The following is a 23035-nucleotide window of genomic DNA, read 5'->3' as shown; positions in this document are numbered from 1 at the left end:
AAAATAAATAATAATCTTACCGTAACTATTTTTATAGCACGGTTGATAGCCACTCCTACACTACAGACTACAGTCAATGATTACTAGGTTTTATGATAAAAATTAGAAAAAATCCAATAAAGAAACAAATTGGCTGAATTGTAGAAATCTATTAAGCTTTTGCTTAATCTTCCGGACTTAGACTCGTAAGCCTCTCGAGGTTTTGCGCTTCATAAAGCAATTTCTTTTTTTATTTTAATAATATTATATTTATATTATAATTTACTATGTAATAGGATCATCACCATCATCATCATCAGCCTATTGCCGTCCGTTGCTGAACGTAGGCCTCCCCCAATGAGCACTAACCATCCCGATCTTGGGCAGCCCTCATCCATACCAGCCACTTTCTTCAAATCGTCGGTCCACCGTGCTGCGGGACGTCCTACACTACGTTTGCCTAAGCGTGGTCTCCACTCTAACACATGTCTGCTCCATCTACCGTCTTCCCGTCTGCAGACATGACCAGCCCACTCCCACTTCAGCGTGCTAATTCTGTGGATGTCGGTGACTTTAGTTCTCTGGCGAATGACTATATTAGGAATTTTGTCTACCAGAGATACTCCCATGTAATAGGATAACGCTATCTATCTATAATAATAATACTCCCCACACCGATTTCGGTGACGGTGGCCAGTTTGATTGAAACTAGGCCAGGTACGCAGGAGTAATTTTTTATAGTGCTCAAGTGTGTGCGCAGTACACAAGAACACTCTCTATTTCTTCACTCTCATAACCCAGTGGGACGGAAGACCGACACGACTGGCGAGAGATCAGGCGCAGGACCGACTTTTTACATGCCCATCCGACGCATGGATCATCTTACTTGTCAGACAATCAGGTGATCAGCCTGCATTGTCCTAACCAAACTTGGAAATAACATGTTTCCAACGCGGGAATCGAACCCACGACCTCTGAGTCGAGAGCCACGCTTTTAACCACTAGACCACGGAGGTATCTATCTATGGTGGATAGAGGAAGGGGTGAAACAACCTCTAAATGTTATATCTCCTCCATCTGCCCGCGAATTAATTTCTTCGATGGTACATCTACACACAGACTGTTTGTAGACAGTATACGAAAGCAAAGCCTTATAATATATATATTACTAATTCAGGAGCTTAGACGCCTGTAATATTGTATTATTGAGTAACACCTAGGATTAGTGCTAGATCTATGTTCTTACTAAGCGTCTTATTACGTCTTAGGTCTTAACAGAACATAGTATTATGCAGCAGTATTATGGTTCTGCAGTATCTTACCTAGATTATTTTTCCCTTTTTAATAAACGCGAAAGTTTGTATACCACACGCCTAAATTGTTAAACATTTTGATAAGTGATATTTGAAATACTTCGAGTCTCAGGAAGAACCTTGGATAGTTTTATTCGCGAATAAACGTACGTTTCTTTCGCTTTAGATGTACTCGTAGAGGTCGCAGACATCGTCGCGGGGAACAGCTAGTTCCCAATAAAACATGTACAAATTACAATATCATACAATTTAATATGTTGGATAAAACGGTAAAAAGCTATTAATAAAGCACCCAAATTTAATCACTCAATTCTACAAAGTTTATAATATTTAAAGGATCTTTTTGTATTTCAAGATTTCATTGAAGTTAATAAAAGCTTTCAACATTTAATTTGCAGATGTTTAGAAAATATTAAATGAAAACAGTTTTAAAATATAAAAGGTTGCCGATACATTAGTGAAATTGCATTTTCTAATGGAAAATATAGGATTAGCTCAACCGAGTATAAAGTAGCTAAGCCGGCAAAAGGGGGAAGAAAAATTATTGTAACTACCCTTTTTATCCTTAAAAAACGATCTTGTATGTCTTTAAAAAAAGATTTATGGAAAAATAAGTATTTTCAATTTACTAATTTTTAAATCTCGTAAATTTTATTAAAGTCAATAAAAATTTTGAAAAGTTTAAATTTTTAGCGGCGTTGCGCACTTTCGTGGATGGGTTCAAAAAATTATTAACACACACCACGTGTGTTTATAATTTTTTTAACCCAACCCACAAATAGCTAGTTCTAGTTAATATATTATGGATATACAATCCTTACTAATATTATAAATTCGAAAGTCTGTCTGTCTGCCTCTTCACGCTTAAACCGCTGAACCTATTTTGATGAAGTTTATCATGCAGATACTTTGAGTTCCGGGAAAGTACATAGGATATTTTTTGATGCAGAAAAATGTATGGTTCCCGCCCGATAAACGGATTTTGGCGCAACTGATATGTGGATTGTGGGATTAGTTGGCGTCATATTGTAGTTTGCCTTATTTTATTATTTCATCGGATATTTAAATTGTGAAAATTGTAACAAAACTACTAACAACACGTTTTGCATGATGGCCGTCGTAAAGCACGGGTAGAAGATGGCCGCCACAAAAATCGGAAAACGAAATGTCTTCGCATTCCCCGTAACGAACGGACAGATAACAGCCTGACGTCGACGTGCCATAGCTAAGGACGACGCAAATTATTTGTTCGTGCCATTCTCATTTATCAAGTCACTAAAGTAGTGGGCATTAGCCCATTTTAGCCCACTCAGTTGCGCCAGAATTCGCTCATCGCGCGCGAACCGTACGTTTTTCCATTAGATGTTATTCCCGGGACTCAACGTATCTCTATACCGAATTTCAGCTAAATATGTTCAGCGGTTTTGGCGTGAAGACTGAAGAGACATACAGACGTGAAGACTGAAGAGACTAACAGACATACAGACACACTTTTGCATTTATAATATTACTATGGATGTCTAAAAACTTTCAGATTTTACAAAATGATGAAGTCTGGCTGCATTAATATTTTTTTCGTGCATGAATAATTCTTAATATTATTCTTGATAATAAACCATAATAGTACAGTGAATAATGTCAGTTTTATCCATATTCATCATAGCTTGATAAAGGATTATCAAGCTATGAGGCCAAATAGTGGGATACATTGCGATTATTCCACCAAAAAGTTTGAAGTGAATTTACTTACATGAAAGGAAGTTACAGAGTAGTCTCTCGACACATCAAAATCTATCCACCTCGTTGTAACGGGTGCTGACTCTTAAGAAGCGCTTACACGGGCAACAATTTCGCGGCAATAATTGCCCGGCGACACGAATGGACCGATCTGGAGCAATATGGAGCAATTTCAATAAATTGCGGTAATTATTTCGGCGATATTGCTCCAGATATTTCATATCGGTCAATGTCGCCGATACGAATTGACGAATATCCGATGTGCATGTGAATGACAGTATTGCCTAGTAACTAGTTGATGAAGTTGCGCCATATAGCTCAATTGTATTGCGATAAATTGCGCAATATTGCTGTTTTATTTTATTTTATTTTATTTTATTTTATTTTTTATTTTATGAAATTCGGAAAACTTACGGCTAATACAAGAACAAGTAAAAATGACACACACAGGAAGGCCAATTACAAGTTTTCACAGATAAACAAAAGAGAAAAAAAAGACTTAGACACAAATTTGGAGTCAGTGGCTAACACAAAAAATAATTGGTTATGGACTATGGCAAAAAGAGTACATTGCTATACAAATGATGTAGGATACAATTAATTATTATTAATTTGTAAAAAAAAAATTAACAATAGAGTTCTTCATTTTAGAAACACTGGTATTGAACAGATCTAGATCCTCGTCATATGCAATTTTATTAAAATTTTTACAAGCTCTTATAATAAAACTATTTTGCCTGTATGTGGTGTTGACAAATGGGATATGGAGCAGCTTGGGCCTACGCATTTGAACAGGCCATGTTACTAACCCTAGCTCACCAAGTAATTCTGGGGAGTCAACCGTGCTGTTGGCTATCTTAAAGAGATATTATGTTAAATATGCAATTATCCGTCGTTCATGTAGGGGTAAAATATGAAATTTTTTGCAACGAGCATTATAGTTAGATATGTAATTACGAGATTTAAATTGTAAAAAGTATAGGAAGCGCCTTTGGATGGATTCTATTTTATCGCTATAACAATTATAATGTGGATTCCATACTTGGGAAGCATATTCCAAATGGCTGCGGACAAAAGCACAGAAAAGGATTTTGAACGTCTTTATGTTGTTAAATTCATTGGAAAATCGTAGTATAAAACCTAGTGCTTTGTTGGCCTTATTAATTATACTATTAATGTGGGCGTCAAATAGTAGTTTTGAGTCGAAGATGACTCCTAAATCTCTAATTGTATCAGTTCTATTAATTTCAATATTGTGCAGTTTGTAATGAAATAATGTTTGTTGCTGCTTGTTGCCGAAAATTGCTTGATGTAGTCGAGACGTCAAAGTTGACGAGAATTGACTGGAGTTGAGCAATTTTAGTTGCTCTTTAATGAATCATGTAGCAATATTAATACAGAGATATCAATAATAAAATTACTCAGAGTATCTTTATATTTCAATTTTTCTTGTTTGTTAAATTTTATTTGAAGAAGAATCATATTTGATATTATTTAAATAAAGATTAACATTTTGACTCGACTCATACTTAACTTGTTGCTTTAGAGTTTAGACAGTAAAAAAGACATTACAAATTAATTGTTAGACCCGCATAAAAAAAGACTCTCAGTCAGACTTTGTGGATTTTATATTGGTAGTAGTCCTACCATTAATGGTATTATTTTAAATTTTTGTAATATTGTGATGTGAGGTTCTATAGGCAGTCATATGTTTAGTTATTAGGATGTTTTTGCCTAAAAGGGTTCTATTTGTATCGATTTAATGTACGGTTATTGATATATTCTCTAATATCCGCGACGTCTATATTCTGGTACATCGTTGCCGGGTCTATAGCGGGTCGGTCCGGACGTCCGCGCCGTTACGACCGCCACTTCACTGATGCACTCCAGATATTATACATCACGGGTTTTTTCACACAAAAAACAACTGCCAATTGATACAGGAGATATGTTGGTTTCAGTGAGTTTAGACTAGCAGTTTTTTGGCCCGTTGATGTTATTGGTACGTAGCCGATTCTCGGCCTACTACGTACTACTTCTTCATACGGGCTCACAGAAAACCAGCGTGAAACAGCGCTTGCGCTGTGTTTCGCCGAGTGAGTGAGTTTACCGGAGGCCCAATCCCCTACCCTTTTCCCTTCCCTACCCGGGAGGGTAGGGAAGGGAAAAGCGAGTAATAGGGGACTATTACTCTATTCCCTCTTAAAAGGCCATCAACGCATCTGCAGCTCTTCTGATGCTGCGAGTGTCCGTGGGCGACGGAAGTTGCTTTCCATCAGGTGACCCGTTTGCTAGTTTTCCCCCTTATTTCATAAAAAAAATACAGTTTGGAACCGAGCGACACGTGACAACTGCAGACGACGTATCGTCGCGATACTGCTGGTATGTATTTCTACGAAATGCACTTCGCAGCTAGCGACACGAAGCTAGCGACACTTATTCATTGAAATACATAGAAACCAGTAGTGTCGCGACGTCACGTCGTCTGCAGTTGTCACGTGTCGCTCCGTTCCAACTTGTACCTTCATCCTCTTCGGTGGTTTACAAGTATACAACTTATACCATTTGTATTTGGTAGCAGCATTCATATTTCGGCTATATGCAAATTGAATATATACAAATAAAAAAAACTTAGATCTACTCTTACAAAGTCAAAAAAATGTTTTGTGCATCTGTGCCAGTGCATCCGAATGGATGAACCGATTTTGATCTAGTTTTTTTTTTATTTAAAAGCGGACGAGTGTGATCTTACCTATGTACCATCCAAAAATTGATTCATAGGCAGGTGATGGCCCTACGTCAGTTGGTCGGACTATGTCAATTCAGAGTAATTCGTGATCTGTCGGCTGGGTTTGACATAACACGACTGAATTCAGTTGGTCAGCACAGAAATAAATCAAGATATTACGGCTAAGCGGGTGGAGTACGCGTGTTTCAATCTTGCTCTGTCGTGCAAGATTCGTTGAACGTTCATTCAGTCAGCACGCACGTCTCGACTTGATTACACCGGAGCGGTTGTGCAAAAATGCTTCATTGCGCGGTGTCTAATTGTAAAAACAGAAGTACGAAAGTGAATCGGTCAAAAGGAGGTATTTCTTTCCACGGGGAAGCTATTTGTTTTAACTAAAAGCAAAGGAAAAATTGACACGAGCGGTTCCTTAGCAACGCACGCGTGTCGCCGTTCTATCTTAATTTATTTCTGTGTTGGTCCGCCATCTAATAAATGAACTTCTCTGATAGTACACCTTCATCAAAAATTATTTTCTATTTTAATTTATTAAGTCCCAAACAAACACCATCGCGTGTTGCTAATTTCTAAAGTCGATGCTTATAGTGATCAACATTAGTTCCCATTAGTAAATTACACGTATTTCTCGTAGTTTCTGAACATTTTTTTTTTTTTTTTTTTTATGAAATAAGGGGGCAAACGAGCAAACGGGTCACCTGATGGAAAGCAACTTCCGTCGCCCATGGACACTCGCAGCATCAGAAGAGCTGCAAGTGCGTTGCCGGCCTTTTAAGAGGGAATAGGTTAATATAGTAAAGAAGGGAAGGGAATAGGGGAGGGAAGAGAGGGGAATAGGGTAGGGGATTGGGCCTCCGGTAAACTCACTCACTCGACGAAACACAGCGCAAGTGCTGTTTCACGCCGGTTTTCTGTGAGAACGTGGTATTTCTCCGGTCGAGCCGGCCCATTCGTGCCGAAGCATGGCTCTCCCACGTATAATCTCCCACATGCGATGTTGGGTGTCAGAGCTCCAAGTAACTCTAGCCGTCTGCCTTCGAGAGGTAACGGATATGCCTTGTCATGATACACCTACTTATTGTATACTTGGGTAGTAATAGCCACGCCATCTTGGGTTATTGCAAATCCTGAAGTATACTTTTGTTGAGAAGGGGCTAATTTCTAAAATTTCAACTAGAGAAGAAATATCACGATTTGTCGTAAGTTGAAAGAATGAGAGAGAAAACGTATACGAAGGATATCCTTTGACCATGACTAGCGCTAAGGCACAAAGTCCATATTATGATATACGGATTCTAGATGTAAAAATATAGGTGTATTTAACAACTCCATCGTGGCTATCGCAGACACAATCGATTTTCAATTATTATGCGGGAGCCGGCTGCCGCTTGGGGAGTGATGGGTTAAATTAAAACGGAGCATTAACTACCTTATATTTGCATAATTTGTAAATATACAAAGGAAAAACCCAAATATCAATGTAAAATGTCTACTTCGACGAAATTGTAATTTATACACGAAGGATTTCCTCCTGTTCGTAAAAACAGCGTTAAAGAAAAATGTCCAGTGTAATTTGGGAAATTTATGTTACTCTCAGGGATATTATTGTTATGCAAAGAAATAACAGGAAACGGTCAGAGCGGAGGTAAACTTCGATATCGAGGGAAGAGATTTCTTCAAAATAATAAGAGTTTTTTCCTTTTTCACATAGGAATGATTCTTAGCTAGCTACTGAATGTAGCAATGTAACAATGAATGTAACAATATTTATTTATTTAAATACTTAAATAAATAAATATTATTGTGATGTAAGTATATTACTAGCTGTTTGACCGAATAAGAATAAGAAATACAACAATTGCTCGTTTAAAGATATAAGATAAGATACTATTTTAATGGTTTCCCTAAAGAGGTATTGAACGTATTTTAAATGTTTCCCGCGTAGAATCTTATATTACTAACGGCCGTTCCCAATATTTGATCTATCTCTGGTTTTGCCCTACTAGAGATAGGAATAGCTCAGAATTGACATAAAACATGTCTCTAATGTCTAATGTGAGCTATGGAATGGCCGTTAATTGGAATCTCGGAATCGGCTCCAACGATTTTCATGAAATATAGTATATAGGGAGTTTCTGGGGCGATAAAGCGATCTAGCTAGGAATCATTTTTAAAAAATGTCATTTTATTCGTGTTTTATCGAATACCGAGCAAAGCTCGGTCAAATATAGTAGTAAATATTTAAACGACAATAATAATATTCTAATTTATAGATACTTTCCACCTTAAGTTTACGATTGAAAATATTTTTGTGTCCATCCTTAGATTATATAACTATTATAATTTTTCCTATTTAAATATATAAATAATATTATAACATAACGCCTACACAGAAATATTTTAATATAATATTTTGTTTGTTTCATACATTTCTGTATACTTAATTAAAAAGTTATTTCAGGTTCATTATCATATTCCGAGAATAAGGAAACTCTCGAGATGACGTCTGCGTACTAGTCGTAGTACATCAAAGATAACGCAGAAGAATAAGAAGAATATATTTTAGGCTCGTGAACTGGACGGGAACATAATTTATTTTGTGAGAGAATTAAAAAATATATTTAGTTATGCTTTACTAGTTATAAAAATAACAAAATGACGCCCGCAACTCCGTTGCGCCAAAATTAGTTTATCGCGCGGGAACCGTACATTTTTTCGGGACTCAAAGTATATATAACTAGCTGTTGCCCGCGACTTCGTCCGCGTGGACTTCAGTTAAACTGACAACTGTGGCAACACTGACATCACGCGCTATAAACTGAATCAGTTTATAGCGCGCGATGTCAACAAAATTGGTGTCAAAAGCTTTTATAAAGAAACCCTGGGGCCCCTTAACTTAAATCAAAACAGCTGTGCAGTGTGCACATAATATTTAAGTATTTTTTTTTAATTACACTTAATACTTTATGCAAAATTTTAAAGCTTATTTAGCCCCTCAATTACACAACTTTACCCATAAACTACGAGTATTTATTATTGATAGGTTTAAGGTAACGTCACTGCATAGGCACATAAAGTACTGAGTTATTTAATAACGTAAAAAAAACATTCGAAAAAATCGAAACTCAAAATATGTAAGATGATACCACCTCTTATAGAAAGAGGTCTGAGCAAGCGTCAGCGCGATGTAGGAGACGCACGGCGCCATCTATTATGAATTTTTGGAACTAACTTAATTTGAACAAATTTACGCATTTTCACCCCCTTACAACCCTTTTTTCCAGTATAAAGTAGCCTATATCCTTTCTCAGGCTTTATCTGTATACAAAATTTCATTACAATTGGTTCGGTAGTTTAGGCGTGAAAGCGAGACAGACAGACAGAGATACTTTCACATTTATAATATTAGTAATATAGATATCGTACCAAATTTCAGCTTAAAATGGGAAACATTATTCTTGAAATATTATTATTGCAAATGAAGTCAATGCTCGAATTTCACAAAAGCAAAAAAGTTTACACTCGCCCCCATTTTACCACCTTACCTAGCAATGAGGAGAGCCATCCTATTCTCTGATATAAGGACGAAGCCGGTTGACAACCAGTGAAGTTTGACCTGCGCAATTAACTCTCTCCACACTGGTATTAGCTACCTTATTACGAGATAACACAATTAAACGACAAGCCACAAGGAGCCCCGCCACGCTTATTAGGGATGGGATATATCGGTAAATGTATCGATAGAGTTGATTAAAGATGCCGCTGTGCATTCTAATTGTTCTTTCAGATCCTTCGGACTAATTGCTAGCCGGCCTGATGGACCTGATCGATTTTGATAAAATTTTTGTTGTTTGAATTTTTTGCGAAAACTTTTCCTGGCGTATTTGTGTTATGGCAACTCACTTCAAATTTGCCATTCCCGGGTTTCGAAAATGGCCTTAATTTACAAATCGGTCACAAAGATTATATTTTTGCGGTTAATAGGTCCAGATTATAGCAGTTTTTTGTAAAAAGCTTCTATTTTACACGTGTGCAGTCAACGTTTATCAAATAAGATTGTGTAATAATAATATGATAAACTCTAAATAAATACTTAATCACTTTAACATTCAACGATCGCAATTCAGAACAATTCAGTTGTATTCGGAAACAAAGATGCAGGAATCCAGGCTGTTTGTATTCACAACTGTCGCGAAGTGTCCCCCCCGCCAGCCCCCCTCAGCCAGATCAGCATATGAGACGGAAACGGCGCTCGTTCTGTCGAATATTCACATTTCGCCGCCAAAATATTGCCCATTTTAAAACGATATTTTCTCACTCGCTGTTTTATTTTGTTTCTGAAATGTTTTTTGAATCTTTGTTAAGCTGTAATTATGTTCGTTTATTAAAAGCTTATGAATTATAAATATAAATTCCTTCTACATTATTAATTATATTATTATTATTATCAAGCAACGTATTTAATCAGGGTTAAAACAGCATTTTATTTTTACTTAAGTCGATAGTATTTTATCGATATTGTACTAATACAATTAAATGTCACATCGATAACATCAGCACATCCCTACGCGTTAAGCTAACAAGTCCTTTTAAATGAAAATCATTAAAATTAAATGCTTTGTGACAATACAACTTTTAACATAACTTTTTACGAGGGCACTGTATAAACATATTTGCCGAAATTGAAGTCCTGAATATTCCGGCCCGTTAAATGGTATCAACTTTAATTAATTATAATTGCTGTCCGGCGGTCGGAATTAAACTATATCATTACGGTTCATTTACATGGAGCTGTCATCGCGGCTTTCACATTAAGAGCTGGCGCGCACTACGACTTTTAGTCGCGCGATTATTTTATCGATAGAAAATGAAATCTGTAGCCTATTTCATAAAGTAACATTTTATTTGAATTTTGGTCGGTCGGTAAAATAATCGCGCGATAAAAAGTCGTAGTGGCCGCCTGCTCTTATGCTGCATATTATGAAGGGCTTCTTAAACTGAAAAATATCAAACAAAGATTTCTATATTACTAGATGACGCCCGCAACTCCGTTGCGCCAAAATTCGTTCATCGCGTGGGAACTGTACATTTTCCGAAAAAAAGTATCTTTTCCCGGGACTCAAAGTATCTCCATGCCAAATTTCAGCAAAATCGGTTCAGCGGTTTGGGTGCCAAGAGGTAACAGATAAATATACAGACAAACAGATAGTATGGAGTGTATTTTAACTACTTTAAGGTCAAGTAACTATTAAACTTTGACGTGGGAGAGCCATGCTTCGGCACGAATGGGCCGGCTCGACCGGAGAAATACCACGTCCTCACAGAAAACCGGCGTGAAACAGCGCTTCCACTGTGTTTCGCCGAGTGAGTGAGTTTACCGGAGGCCCAATCTCCTACCCTTTTCCCTTCCCTACCCTCCCCTATTTCCTTCCGTACCCTCCCCTATTCCCTTGTTGTTGTTGTTGTTGAAGTTGCTTTCCATCAGGTGACCCGTTAGCTCGTTTGCCCCCTTATTTCATTAAAAAAAAAAAATTGTTTTGTGTAAGAGTCGGTAAGCAACATTTAAAAAACTACCTAAGTTGCTCAGTGCATACTTCCAGTTAACACATAACTAGCACCCCTACGAGTATTAAGAGCTACGGCGTAGCGTCTCTACGTCGCGTAGAAATGCTACGCCGTAGCACCTCTACGTCGCGTAGAAATGCTACGCCGTAGCACCTCTACGTCGCGTAGAAATGCTACGCCGTAGCACCTCTACGATAATAATATAATAATAATAATTAATAATATTTTGGACGCCTCCGTGGTCTAGTGGTACAGAGCGCGGCTCTTGACTCGGAGGTCGTGGGTTCGATTCCCGCGTTGGAAACATGTTATTTCCAAGTTTGGTTAGGACAATGCAGGCTGATCACCTGATTGTCTGACAAGTAAGATGATCCATGCGTCGGATGGGCATGTAAAAAGTCGGTCCTGCGCCTGATCTCTCGCCAGTCGTGTCGGTCGTCCGTCCCACTGGGTTATGAGAGTAAAGGAATAGAGAGTGCTCTTGTGTACACATTTGGGCACTATCAAATTACTCCTGCGTAGCTGGTCTGGTTACAATGAAACCGGCCACCGTCACCGAAATTGGTGTGGGAGCTATTATTATTATTATTATATTTTGATACTTTAATTTTTTTCAATCATAATTTTGAATAGGCAACACCAACTATTTAATACATAAAAATGACTCGCTAAATAAACGTGACAGCGCTAATTTCGAGAACGGCAGAATTGATTTCGCTTATTATTTCTTTGTTGTGTTTGCTGATATCGGAGGAAGGTAATACTTGTTGCGGACAGACTGATACTCGATATTCTAGCTATGGATAGCCTATCCGGCACTTATTATCAGTAAGTGCTGAAACAGGTCCTTAGACTTATTATAATATTTTCGTATTTTTTGTATATCAAAATGTATCTTTATTTGCAGGTACATCGAGATAAACTACGTAAGTAGTTTTTGGCACGACTCCGCCCAACTTGTGTCCAGTGAGGCGTACAGAAACAACACTTAAGCCGGTAGACAAATATCTCATATTGTTCAAGAATTTAAAAATACTTTGCAATGGAAAATAACAACCTAAATGCGTGTTGTTATCTTCCAACGACAATATGCACTAATATAGCCAAACATTACAGCCAAACGAGTGAGAATAATGAATATATTATACAAAAACTTTAGAAGAGATGTTTAAAAATTTAGTACAGTTTAATTTTTAGACACAATATGATCTATATTCTATAGCTTAGATATATAAAATATCTGTATATAAAATATAGAAAATATCTGTATAGTTGATCTTAAAACACCAAAATAGTTATGGAAAAGATATGAAGCTCTGTACTATAATATTTTCGAAACGATGTGGTTAAATGTGTTTTAGACAAGAACCCCTTTAAAAATAAATAAAAATAACCACCTAACATTTAGCAGTACTACTTTTTTATTCTTGAAGAAAAATCTTCAAAAGGCCATCCTAAGCCCTCTTAGGGATGAGAGCCGGTGTGTGAAGATTATAACCCACTAAGATTTCTCAGTAGTCCTTCAACGCTCCTAGAGAGCTGTGGGATAAGAACTGCATCAGTACGGTGCAAATGTACTGACAATTACAGTTGTAATGTCAAAAATGGATGGCTGTTCCATCCATATTAAGTAGACGACCAGTATTTGACACCTGTGATATTATATATAGTTAAAGAACGTTTGTGTGCTAAAGCGTATTATAAAATCAATGATTTCTTCGAGGACAGCACACCTTGGGAATAGGGTGGCTCCATGCAGGTCACTTTTCTTTTATTTTTGTTACATAGCTGTAAGCCATAACATTGTTATTTTCCATTTTTTTAGTAAAAGATGGCCCCGTGCGAGTTTCTTACGCCCGCGCCGGTTCTTCTCGGCGGGGTAGTTCCCGAACCGGTGGTAGGCAACGTAGTTTCTTCGTTCGACTTTCAAAAAGTGTATCATGATACCCATTTTGAATAGAAAGATATTTTATTTTATTTTATTAATTGATGACTCAAGCCCCAAGCGGTCACCGTCGACCGCGTTAACAATTGAATAGCATTGTGTCTTGTTTTTCCCACAATCGAGGTAATAATTAAAATCCAAGCTCATCTCAGCCAAGCTCATCTCATCTAGCTATTATTTAACAAAACGTTGGCATTTTTAATACTACGTAATAAATAATTTAACGCTATATTTTATTAAAACCTAGAATCTTAAATAGTAACATACGAGATTTCATCTTAAGGTTGTGCCATCTAGTAAAGTTCTTACATCTGGAAACTTTTATTAAATTTAACAAAACTTATTCATAATCATTAATAAACTTACCTTTTTAGATGAGTTTAAAATTAGAAAGTCGTAAAACTCGTTAAAGTTTCAACAACTTTAACATCAATTAAATATATATACTAATATAAAATATATAAACTAAAGTTTGAGATAAAAGCAATTTAAACTCAACATGAAATATGATTTCAATAAAGCTTTTAGTGCAGCTGTACAAGATCCACAAAAGCTGTAAAGTTAGAATGAGCTTTTATTTGCGAGCATTAAGCTCGGTTAATTGACCTCAAAATGCCTCGTCCGCTGAAAGAACTGCCTATATTCTTTATGTCTTTTAAACCTGCACGCCAGTCAGGCGCAACATCATTTTCGTTCATTCAACATGATTACTTTACTGTATAAATAAAAATGAATCCATAAATCCCTTGGTGACATCTGACATTTTTCAAATATTTTCGTAACAATCATTTTCAAAGTTAAAATTTATAATTTTATATTAATAAGTAAGCATTTAGCAACTTTTCATTTTTATTCATTTACAATTATAGGAAACATTTGTTTTTGTAGATGGAATATAATTCATTACATTTTGTTTTTTTTGTTTTCTTGTAAAAAACCCGTAGCAAGGAATATGAGAAGTGTCACCCATATCATCTTAAAACGCACAAACTTTTTTTTTTATGAAATAAGGGGGCAAACGAGCAAACGGGTCACCTGATGGAAAGCAACTTCCGTCGCCCATGGACACTCGCAGCATCAGAAGAGCTGCAGGTGCGTTGCCGGCCTTTTAGAGGGAATAGGGTAATAGGGGGGGGGGTAGGGATAAGATGGGAAGGGAATAGGGGAGTGTAGGAAAGGGGATTGGGCCTCCGGTAAACTCACTCACTCGGCGAAACACAGCGCAAGCGCTGCTTCACGCCGGAAACAGCGCTTGCGTTGTGTTTCGCCGAGTTTCACAAACTATAAAAGTCGTAGCGCGCGCCAGCTCTTAGCGTTTACGATAATCGCCTGCCACTTGTCTAGTTGTTGTTGGGAAGGTATATTCACCACATTCTCTAGAATGTAAGAGCTGGCGCTCTCTACGACTTTTAGTCGCGCGATTATTTTATCGACCTACACAAATTCAAATAAAATGCAGCTTTATGACATAAGCTATAGATTTCATTTTGCTCTACGCCATTGAAAATCAGCGGCAGCATGGGTCGCTAGACAAATGTCGGTAGAAAATGGAATCTGTAGCCTATTTCATAAAGTAACATTTTATTTGAATTTTGGTCGGTCGGTAAAATAATCGCGCGATAAAAGTCGTAGTGCGCGCCTGCTCTAAAAGGCTTTTCGTATTAAAGTTTGAGAGGTGTCAGGTATTCCAATAGTCGAGTTCGATTCTTATCATATCAGTCGGGTTTTTAGGGTTACGTAAGCAAATGTCAAAAAACCGAACCCTTATAGATCCGTCATGTCTGTCTGTCTGTCCGTCAGTAATAAATGTCACAGCCACTTTTCTCCGAAATTATAAGAGCCATACTATTGAAACTTGTTAAGTAGATGTAGTTTTATATATATATATATATATATATATATATATATATATATATATATATATATATATATATATATATATATATATATATATATATATATATATATATATATATATATATATATATATATATATATATATATTTTTTTTTTTTTTTTCTTTTCCATACAAATCCTGTCCTGTTTCCTCCCTGGATAATGCTAGTAGTTGTAATTTTTTTTCCTGAATATCTACGGCCACTAATACAATGTCCCTATGTTTTCTTTTTTCTTCATAATTTAATTATTAAATAAGATATGAACGTTAAAAAACCCAAAAAATGGCCAGATTATATTAAAAAAAAACATAGGAACACAGCTCTAGCCTTTCTTTAATCTTTAATCAAAAAAGTACCTCAATCGGTTAAGTTTTGGAGAAGGAATCAGAGGACAACGAATTGTTGATGTTCTGCAGTTGTCTCTATCGCGTTCTGCGGTATAAGCTTGAGGTAAGGGAGACAGATATAGATATTACACGTACCTTTTTTTCATTTCCCTAGCCCCTGGTGTATCCTCTTAAAAGGGGTTAATCAGCCTAATCAGCTGGTTAGGGTTCCGTTTTAGGGTTCCGCAATCAACAAAACTTGTTTGACTATGGAACCCTAAAACGGAACCCTCACCGGCTGATTTTTTAGGTTAATAGTTATATAATTTAAGAGTAACATTGTCCTACAAATACAACAGCCCATATTTTAGGATCATCAAATCAAATCAAAATGTCATTATTTAAGTATAAAATAAGTACCGTTTTAAAATTGAAAAAATTTTCTATATGCAAAGGTATATCAGTACACAATTTGAAAAATTCTGCTCGATAGAAAAAAATCTCAAAGATGACTCTTCTAATGCTGTTTTTCATAATTAAATCATTTTATGGCTAAATTACACACTTTCTAGGAAAAACAAAAAATGTAGTATATGTGTCGTAACTTAACGTAAATGATTATGATTTGATATATTTGATTTGTGTAATACTAAAAACAAAAGGTTTTTACTCCTATTTTCTACTATCAAGGCACGAGGCGAGCGCGTAACCGCCACTGTACAAGGCGCGCTGATATGAATGTTATTTTAATGTCCTTAACGTCGATATTCGTACTGACAGACATCGACCTGCTTATTTTAGGGACTACTGGGCCTTAAATACTTTCTTCTCTGTTCGCTACCACTTTCGATATTTTTCGCAAATAAAATTGTTGTTGGTCTTATTAAAATGAAGCTACTCACAAAAAATTAGCTTGATAGTAATAAAAAAAAATTATTCTACGGAACCCGGACTAGAGTATAATAATTGCTCAAGGCACAAAAACTATAATAAGATTAAATCCCACCCTGGTTTCCGTGACGGTAACTGGTTTTATTTAAGCAAGTTACGCAGGGGTAATTTTATAGTGTCCAAGTGTGTGCGCAGTACACAAGAGCACTCTCTATTCCTTTACTCTTATAGCCCAGTGGGACGGTAGACCGACACGACTGCCAAGATAAGGCGCAGGACTGACTTTTTATATGCCCATCCGACAAATAGATCATCTTAATTATTTATGTCAGACAATCAGGTGATCGCTTTGCATTGTCCTAACCAAACTTGGAAATAACATGTGTCCAACACGGGAATCGAACCCACAAGTCAAGAGCCACGCGCTCTAAACCACTTAACCACGGAGGTGTTAACAAAAACTATATTGACTCTACTAGTACAAGTACTTACTTGCTACTTTTTGTCAAAGCTTTTTGTCTACTCTTCTTATGAATATCTTAGAGTAAAAATATTTTATATCCCCTTATGTAACATCGTACAAGAATTCCAAAGCCGTCGAGGCATTTATAGCTACTTAAATATGCCGCTAACGTGAAGTTAATTAAATAATTACCACGGCTCCGGAATTAGATCTTATTAAGATATGGCTGCGATGAATTTTAAAGAGCTCTCTTCATTATCTGAAAAGATAAAGATAGGCATCTTTTCAGCAAAACCCTGATCAGTTAATGCTGGACCGTTGGTGCAAGGTGTAAAATGTAAGCGTTTAACTTATTAATTATGTTTTAATTTTAAAAGAGATATCGACGTAAAATAGTAGCTTAATATAACAATACTATGAAGTGTCAGATATTGTCAATCGTGGTTTTATATGGAAAATGACAAGTTTTTGACAGGGAGTCAATGACCGCTAGCGACAAGTTAGCCCGAGTGAAGTATAGCTGTCCCGGCAAATGTTATTTTGCCATATAAAGTATTTCGCGGTTCACCCCTGTTCGCCCATATTATTTTATTGAAGTGACTATGTAAGTATGGCACCATGGCAACGTCCATCGCTATCCCGTCGCACAAACAATGGTCGCCGTCAGTCTCGAGTTGTAATAATTTACTATTATTTATTCAACAAATGCACTTATCAATATAAAAAGTAGCCAGTAGCCGATTCTTAGACCTACTGAATATGCATATAAAATTTGGTAAAAATCAGTAAAGCCGTTTTGGAGGAGTACGGTGACTAACATTGTGACACGAGAATATATCTATATAATATATAAAACTCAAAGGTGACTGACTGACATCTATCAACGCACAGCCCAAACCACTGGACCGATCGGGCTGAAATTTGGCATGCAGGTAGATATTATGACGTAGGCATCCGCTAAGAAAGGATTTTGATCAATTCCACCTCCAAGGGGTTAAAATAGGGGATGAAAGTTTATATATAATAATACTTCTTAACGCGAGCGAAGCCATCGTGCGCTAGTATAGCTCCCCTATGTCCACACTATGCGCTTTCGTCTTCAATTTTCGTCATCTTCTTTCATTCAACTTTCATGTTGGCGCATTCAATAATTGAATGCATCATTGAACGCAACGCCAACTGTCATTTTTAATAACAAAGCGAAAGTTTTGGATACGGTCAGAGGGCATGCGTCGCGGGCATGCCTCACGTTCGCCGTTGACTGCGCTATAACGCACTATAAATAATATAAAAAGGTACAGTGTGGACAAAGCTTATAAGTACTATAGGTTTCAAGAGAAGGAAAAGCCGTTGAGATCGAAGTTCTAAATTGAGCCGCAGCACGATTTCACTTAAATAATATAATTATGTCCGTAGTAGCTTTGAGATCGAGCTGATTCAATTCTCGATTCAATTCTGATTTTAAGGAGTAAGGCAGCTGATTTCTTAGCATCACTAAGTCGCGCCTCGATTCGTTAAGGTGTAATTTCTAATTCCTGATTTTTAAATTAACTTAGACACTACACACATATTTTCTTGACTTAAGTCAGACACAACTTGACGTAGGAGAGCCATGCTTCGGCACGACCAGAGAAATACCACCGGCTCACAGAAAACCGGCGTGAAATAGCGCTTGCGGTGTTTGTTGCACGAGTGTGTGAGTTTATCGGAGGCCCAATACCCTCCCCTATTACCCTATTTATTCCCTTTTAAAAGATCGGCAATGAACCTGCAGCTCTTCTGATGCTGCGAGTGTCCATGGGCGACAGAAGTTGCTTTCCATCAGGTGACCCGTTTGCTCGTTTACACCTTTCTTTCATAAAAAAACAGCCTTAAATTTAGGAGTTTAGGGTTGTATCATAATGACATGATCTCCTTTTTTCTGTCACAGATCCGACCAAAATTACTATCTGTCATTATTTATTTAATCTTCAGCTTGTGCCCTACACCGGTACTCATCAGGGTCATATTTCGGCGTTGTTTAGCGTAAGCCTTTCGCCGACCTGCGGATTAGTGATGCTATCTGTCACCCCGTGTCCGCAGCCCTGTTTATTGTGACAGGATAATCGGGCATACGTTATAATATAACAGTGGGTTTTGCCCCCGATTTCGTCCGTAAATTTTTTTGACGTTATTTTGTTGCTATAAAAATTTTGAAATGTCATCTTAAATTCTTTGTGAAAAATTCTTTGTAAAAGTACTCCGGTTTCGGATGTATTTAAAATAATTTAATCCAAATGGGTTCAGTGCTTTAAGTGCGCGGTGCAGAGGTAAAATACTGGTATTTTGCTACCTTATAAGCTAGGTGTTATGTGTGAACTACTATAGGTCTACTAGAATCTGATGGCAAATTTTGATGGCAGATTTTTAAAAAATAGCCTTGATCATTAGATTTTTTTATATTTGCATGTTTCACACACAGAATAAGCCGCTATAAGGACAAAAAAGGATCAAAATGTTTTATTCTAATTCCCGGTATTGCTAGTCAATTTATTTTCTCACTTTTTGCCTTCAGATTCTGGTAGACCTATAATTACTCATAAAATGAAATGCAACATATTGTTTTAAATAAATCTGTCAAACAACCAAGCTGATGGTGATGAATTATAAGAGGTAAGAATATGACGTCCGCGTCATCTTAAAAAAAATCTAATATAAAATGCGTCAATTTCCTTGGGAGCTAGGAGCAGACAAACACATTCAACTTGTCACAAGAGTAAATGCAATAATTTAATTAGTATTAACTTAAAGGAGCTATCCGTTAATATTGCTTGCTATAATGTCACAATGTTTTTCCAAGTAATACACGCGAAATGTAAGGCACAATACATTTCATCAATTTGCCTTCAGTAAATGGTATTGATTTTCAAACTCTGCCGAAGTTCGGCAAACTTCAGTGTAATTTAATAATCTGCACCTGGCAACATTATTCCGAAATCACATGCGGCATGCTGGCCACACACAAGTATCGATTTTGAATTTAGAAATAAAATGCATCCGCGCCTTCGTTGGCGCCAAATCTACGAAAAATTTCAAAAAAGGAACTCTAATGATTGGTATCACGTGCCAGGACATCGTATTATCTTTTCGGGTCAAAATTTATTTTGATTTGTTTTTTGAAAAAACAAAATTGTAAATATACTAGGTAAGTAAATATTTCTTTTACTAAAAAAATATTTCCTTATGTAGTTATTACTACACAATTTTCGCAGCGTTTATCAGCCATAAGAGCTTTTCAATGCGCTAGACAAAAACAAGCAGACAAGAAAACATAGCGAATAAAATATATTATAATTATTATTAATTAAGTAAATATTATATTAAGATAATATTTACTTCATTAGATATAACATGAGTCCCCCCTACTCATGTTATATTTCTAATAAGTATATTATATAAATTCTCGTGTCGCGGTGTGCGTAATTGAACTCATCTGAAACGGCTCGACCGATTTTCGTGGTTATTTAATCACTTCAATAAAATAATATGGGCGAATACTTTATATGGCAAAACAACGTTTGCCGGAACAACTATTATCAATTACTTATTATAAAAATCCGCATACAACTGACTTATGAATTCGAATAAGTTTATTTCATTTATTTTAAATAATACTCAGTGGGACACTGTAGGCTGATAATAATAATAATAATAATACTCATTTGACTGGAATGTAATCAACACAAACTCAAACCTTTAATTAATTAATTAATTAAAATTATTATTAAATTCTCTTTTCACTCTATTACAGCAGCCAGGGTAACGCAAAGTTTATTTTATCATTAAAATTGTAAAGGTTTAAAATAATAATATCGAAATACTGGTTATGTAAAATTGTTTGTACGCGATTCTGAGAAATAATCATATTAATATTGTATTGTTATTTTTAAAGCATGATATGTAATATGTGTGATACAAAAATTATTTTCACTCGAAATCATTCGGATTATACCAGAGGCGACGCCTTGATAATTTGGCTGTAGCGATGTCGATTTTTCTCAGCAATGACTAAAGCTAAGAAATTAAAGTTCATTGTCAGTATTCATCATGTCTTTGTCTTTGAATTACCCATAGCATAACACGGTTGGTCAACTTTTATAACACAGAATAATTATTCAAAAAGACCTCTGTAAAATAAGCGATTCCTATTTTGCCAACAGAGGAGAGTGATTTAAGCTTCCAAAATTTGTACATAGATTGGTTCAAGCATACACTTTAATTTGCCCATAGCTTATATGAAATGTATTTATGGTTTTTAAATTACGCGACAAATACCATTTGGTCGCTAAGCCCTTTCCATTTTTTGCTGTTTCGTTGCTTGTTTTCTATGAGAGGCCGGCCTGGCCTCTCATAGAAAATAAGCGATCTAAAACATATCCAACACGGTTTTTTTTTACTTTAAGGCGGAGTCACCTTTAGCTGAATTGAAATGGTTATAAATAATATAGTTCCAAACGGCTAAAACTAGACGTATTAACCGGTTAGTGCTGGTTTAGATTCTAACGTGGCACTTTGGTATTTTGCCGTTACATAATATGTATCGTCAAAACCAGAGTAGACAGAATGATAGAGTATGCCGACTTAGAACTGATGTTGAAAATTTTAATTTGACGTATTATGACGAAAATTGTCGCTAGGGTTGTTAACTTGTTACCTACGAATTTAAAACTATGACATATTCGCTGGACGACCTCTTTGGTCGTATTGTTGTTTGTGTTTTGGCACATGCGATCAAAATTGACAGAATCCAATTTTGAAATCTTTATTTTAAATATTTAAAAATAAATTATATCAGCCAGCGCGAGGCACATTCCGTTCATAATCCTAGTGAAACCCGACGAATTTGACAGATATTGAAACCTGTCCGTTTCTTTGCAGTCGAACTACTGGTCGTTATATCTATTGTGTCAAAACTATACCTCGAATAAATTGCAAACATCTTAGATACTTAATATTATAAAGCTTCAGCTTTTCATACAAACTCTTCAGAATTTGTTTGTTTGCGCGCGCTAATCTCAGGAACTACTGGTCCGATTTGAAAAATTATTTCAGTGTTAGATAGCCCATTTATCGAGGAAGGTTACAGCCCACCAATTACTGAGCCACAGAGGTCGTCAAATTTCCCACTCAAACATTTAGTATTGTTTGACAATGCCGCACTACATCCTTGTAGGTCTGCAAGTGAGTGCACTGTAGTCACGAGATGAGGCCCGGAACTCCGGTGCGCCAAAATTGTTGTATATCTGTGCCCGGGAAACGAAGTATTTCTATGCCCAGCAAAATCGGTTCAGCGGTTGGGACGTCAAGAGGTAACAGACAGGTAACTTTCGCTATTAATTAGTATGGCTCACTCCCAAGTCCCAACTCGAATAAACATGAATTCAAAAGCGCGCAATCTATATTTATTTCAATTCAAAAGAAAAAAGTATTTACATTTTATATGATATCTTGTTGAAAAGGTGCTTTCACGGCCTACCCCCGACTTAACGGACCGATGGCTACGTCATTCATGGATTTCCACGGAATATATCATTTCTAATTTTAATTCATAGCCAGCTACCAGGGGGCGTAGCTACTTGCGCCAGGGGCGTACTTACAATTTCTCAGGGGACTCGTTTGAAAAGATTCTTCGGTGGACCGAAATTCGATTGCGATTGTATTTAGTTAATTAAATCATTTCTGGGCCTACAGGGAGTTCTGACGACTTTCACAAAATTAAATGGATATTTAACAGTTTTATTTTAATTTTATGCTACATTATATTATGTTTTATGAGAAAAACTATATGGTGCCCGCAACAACGTCGCGTAGAAATTCGTATATCGCGCGGGAACTGTACATTTTCCGCGATAAAAAGTGTCTCACGTCCTTTGCCAGGATTCAAAGTACATTCATACCAAATTTCATTAGAATCGGTTAAGTGGTTTAGGCCTGAAGAGGTGACAGAGAGACAGATAGATACATTTTCGCATTTAAAATATTAGTATGGAAGTATGAGTATTGTAAAGATTTTTATGAAGATTATTTATTTTAATAGGAACGAAGACTAGATTGTAGGATACGGGGTTTAATCTTGCCCCACCTAAAAATTAAAACAAATGCAAACAATTTTACGTCATTTCAGGAATTTAAA

The 23035-nt window shown here is 36.4% G+C and overlaps 1 protein-coding gene across 2 annotated transcripts in view; it reads left to right on the top strand.

Annotated features, from left to right (window-relative positions):
* Positions 1 to 23035, top strand: part of LOC121732480 (neuropilin and tolloid-like protein 1) — a 206930-nt gene that overhangs the window by 61824 nt on the left and 122071 nt on the right. The window contains exon 2 of one of the 2 annotated variants that reach the window (XM_042122373.1): positions 12248 to 12266. The exons of the other annotated variant lie outside the window; for it this stretch is intronic. The gene's annotated coding sequence lies outside the window, so the exon portion shown is untranslated. The remainder of the gene's footprint in view (positions 1 to 12247; positions 12267 to 23035) is intronic. 2 annotated transcript variants of the gene reach the window in all.

This window comes from Aricia agestis, chromosome 1, assembly GCF_905147365.1.
Source record: "Aricia agestis chromosome 1, ilAriAges1.1, whole genome shotgun sequence".
Taxonomy (NCBI): domain Eukaryota; kingdom Metazoa; phylum Arthropoda; class Insecta; order Lepidoptera; family Lycaenidae; genus Aricia; species Aricia agestis.
The sequence above is the reverse complement of the archived record's forward strand: the minus strand, read 5'-3'. Positions and strand labels throughout refer to the sequence as shown.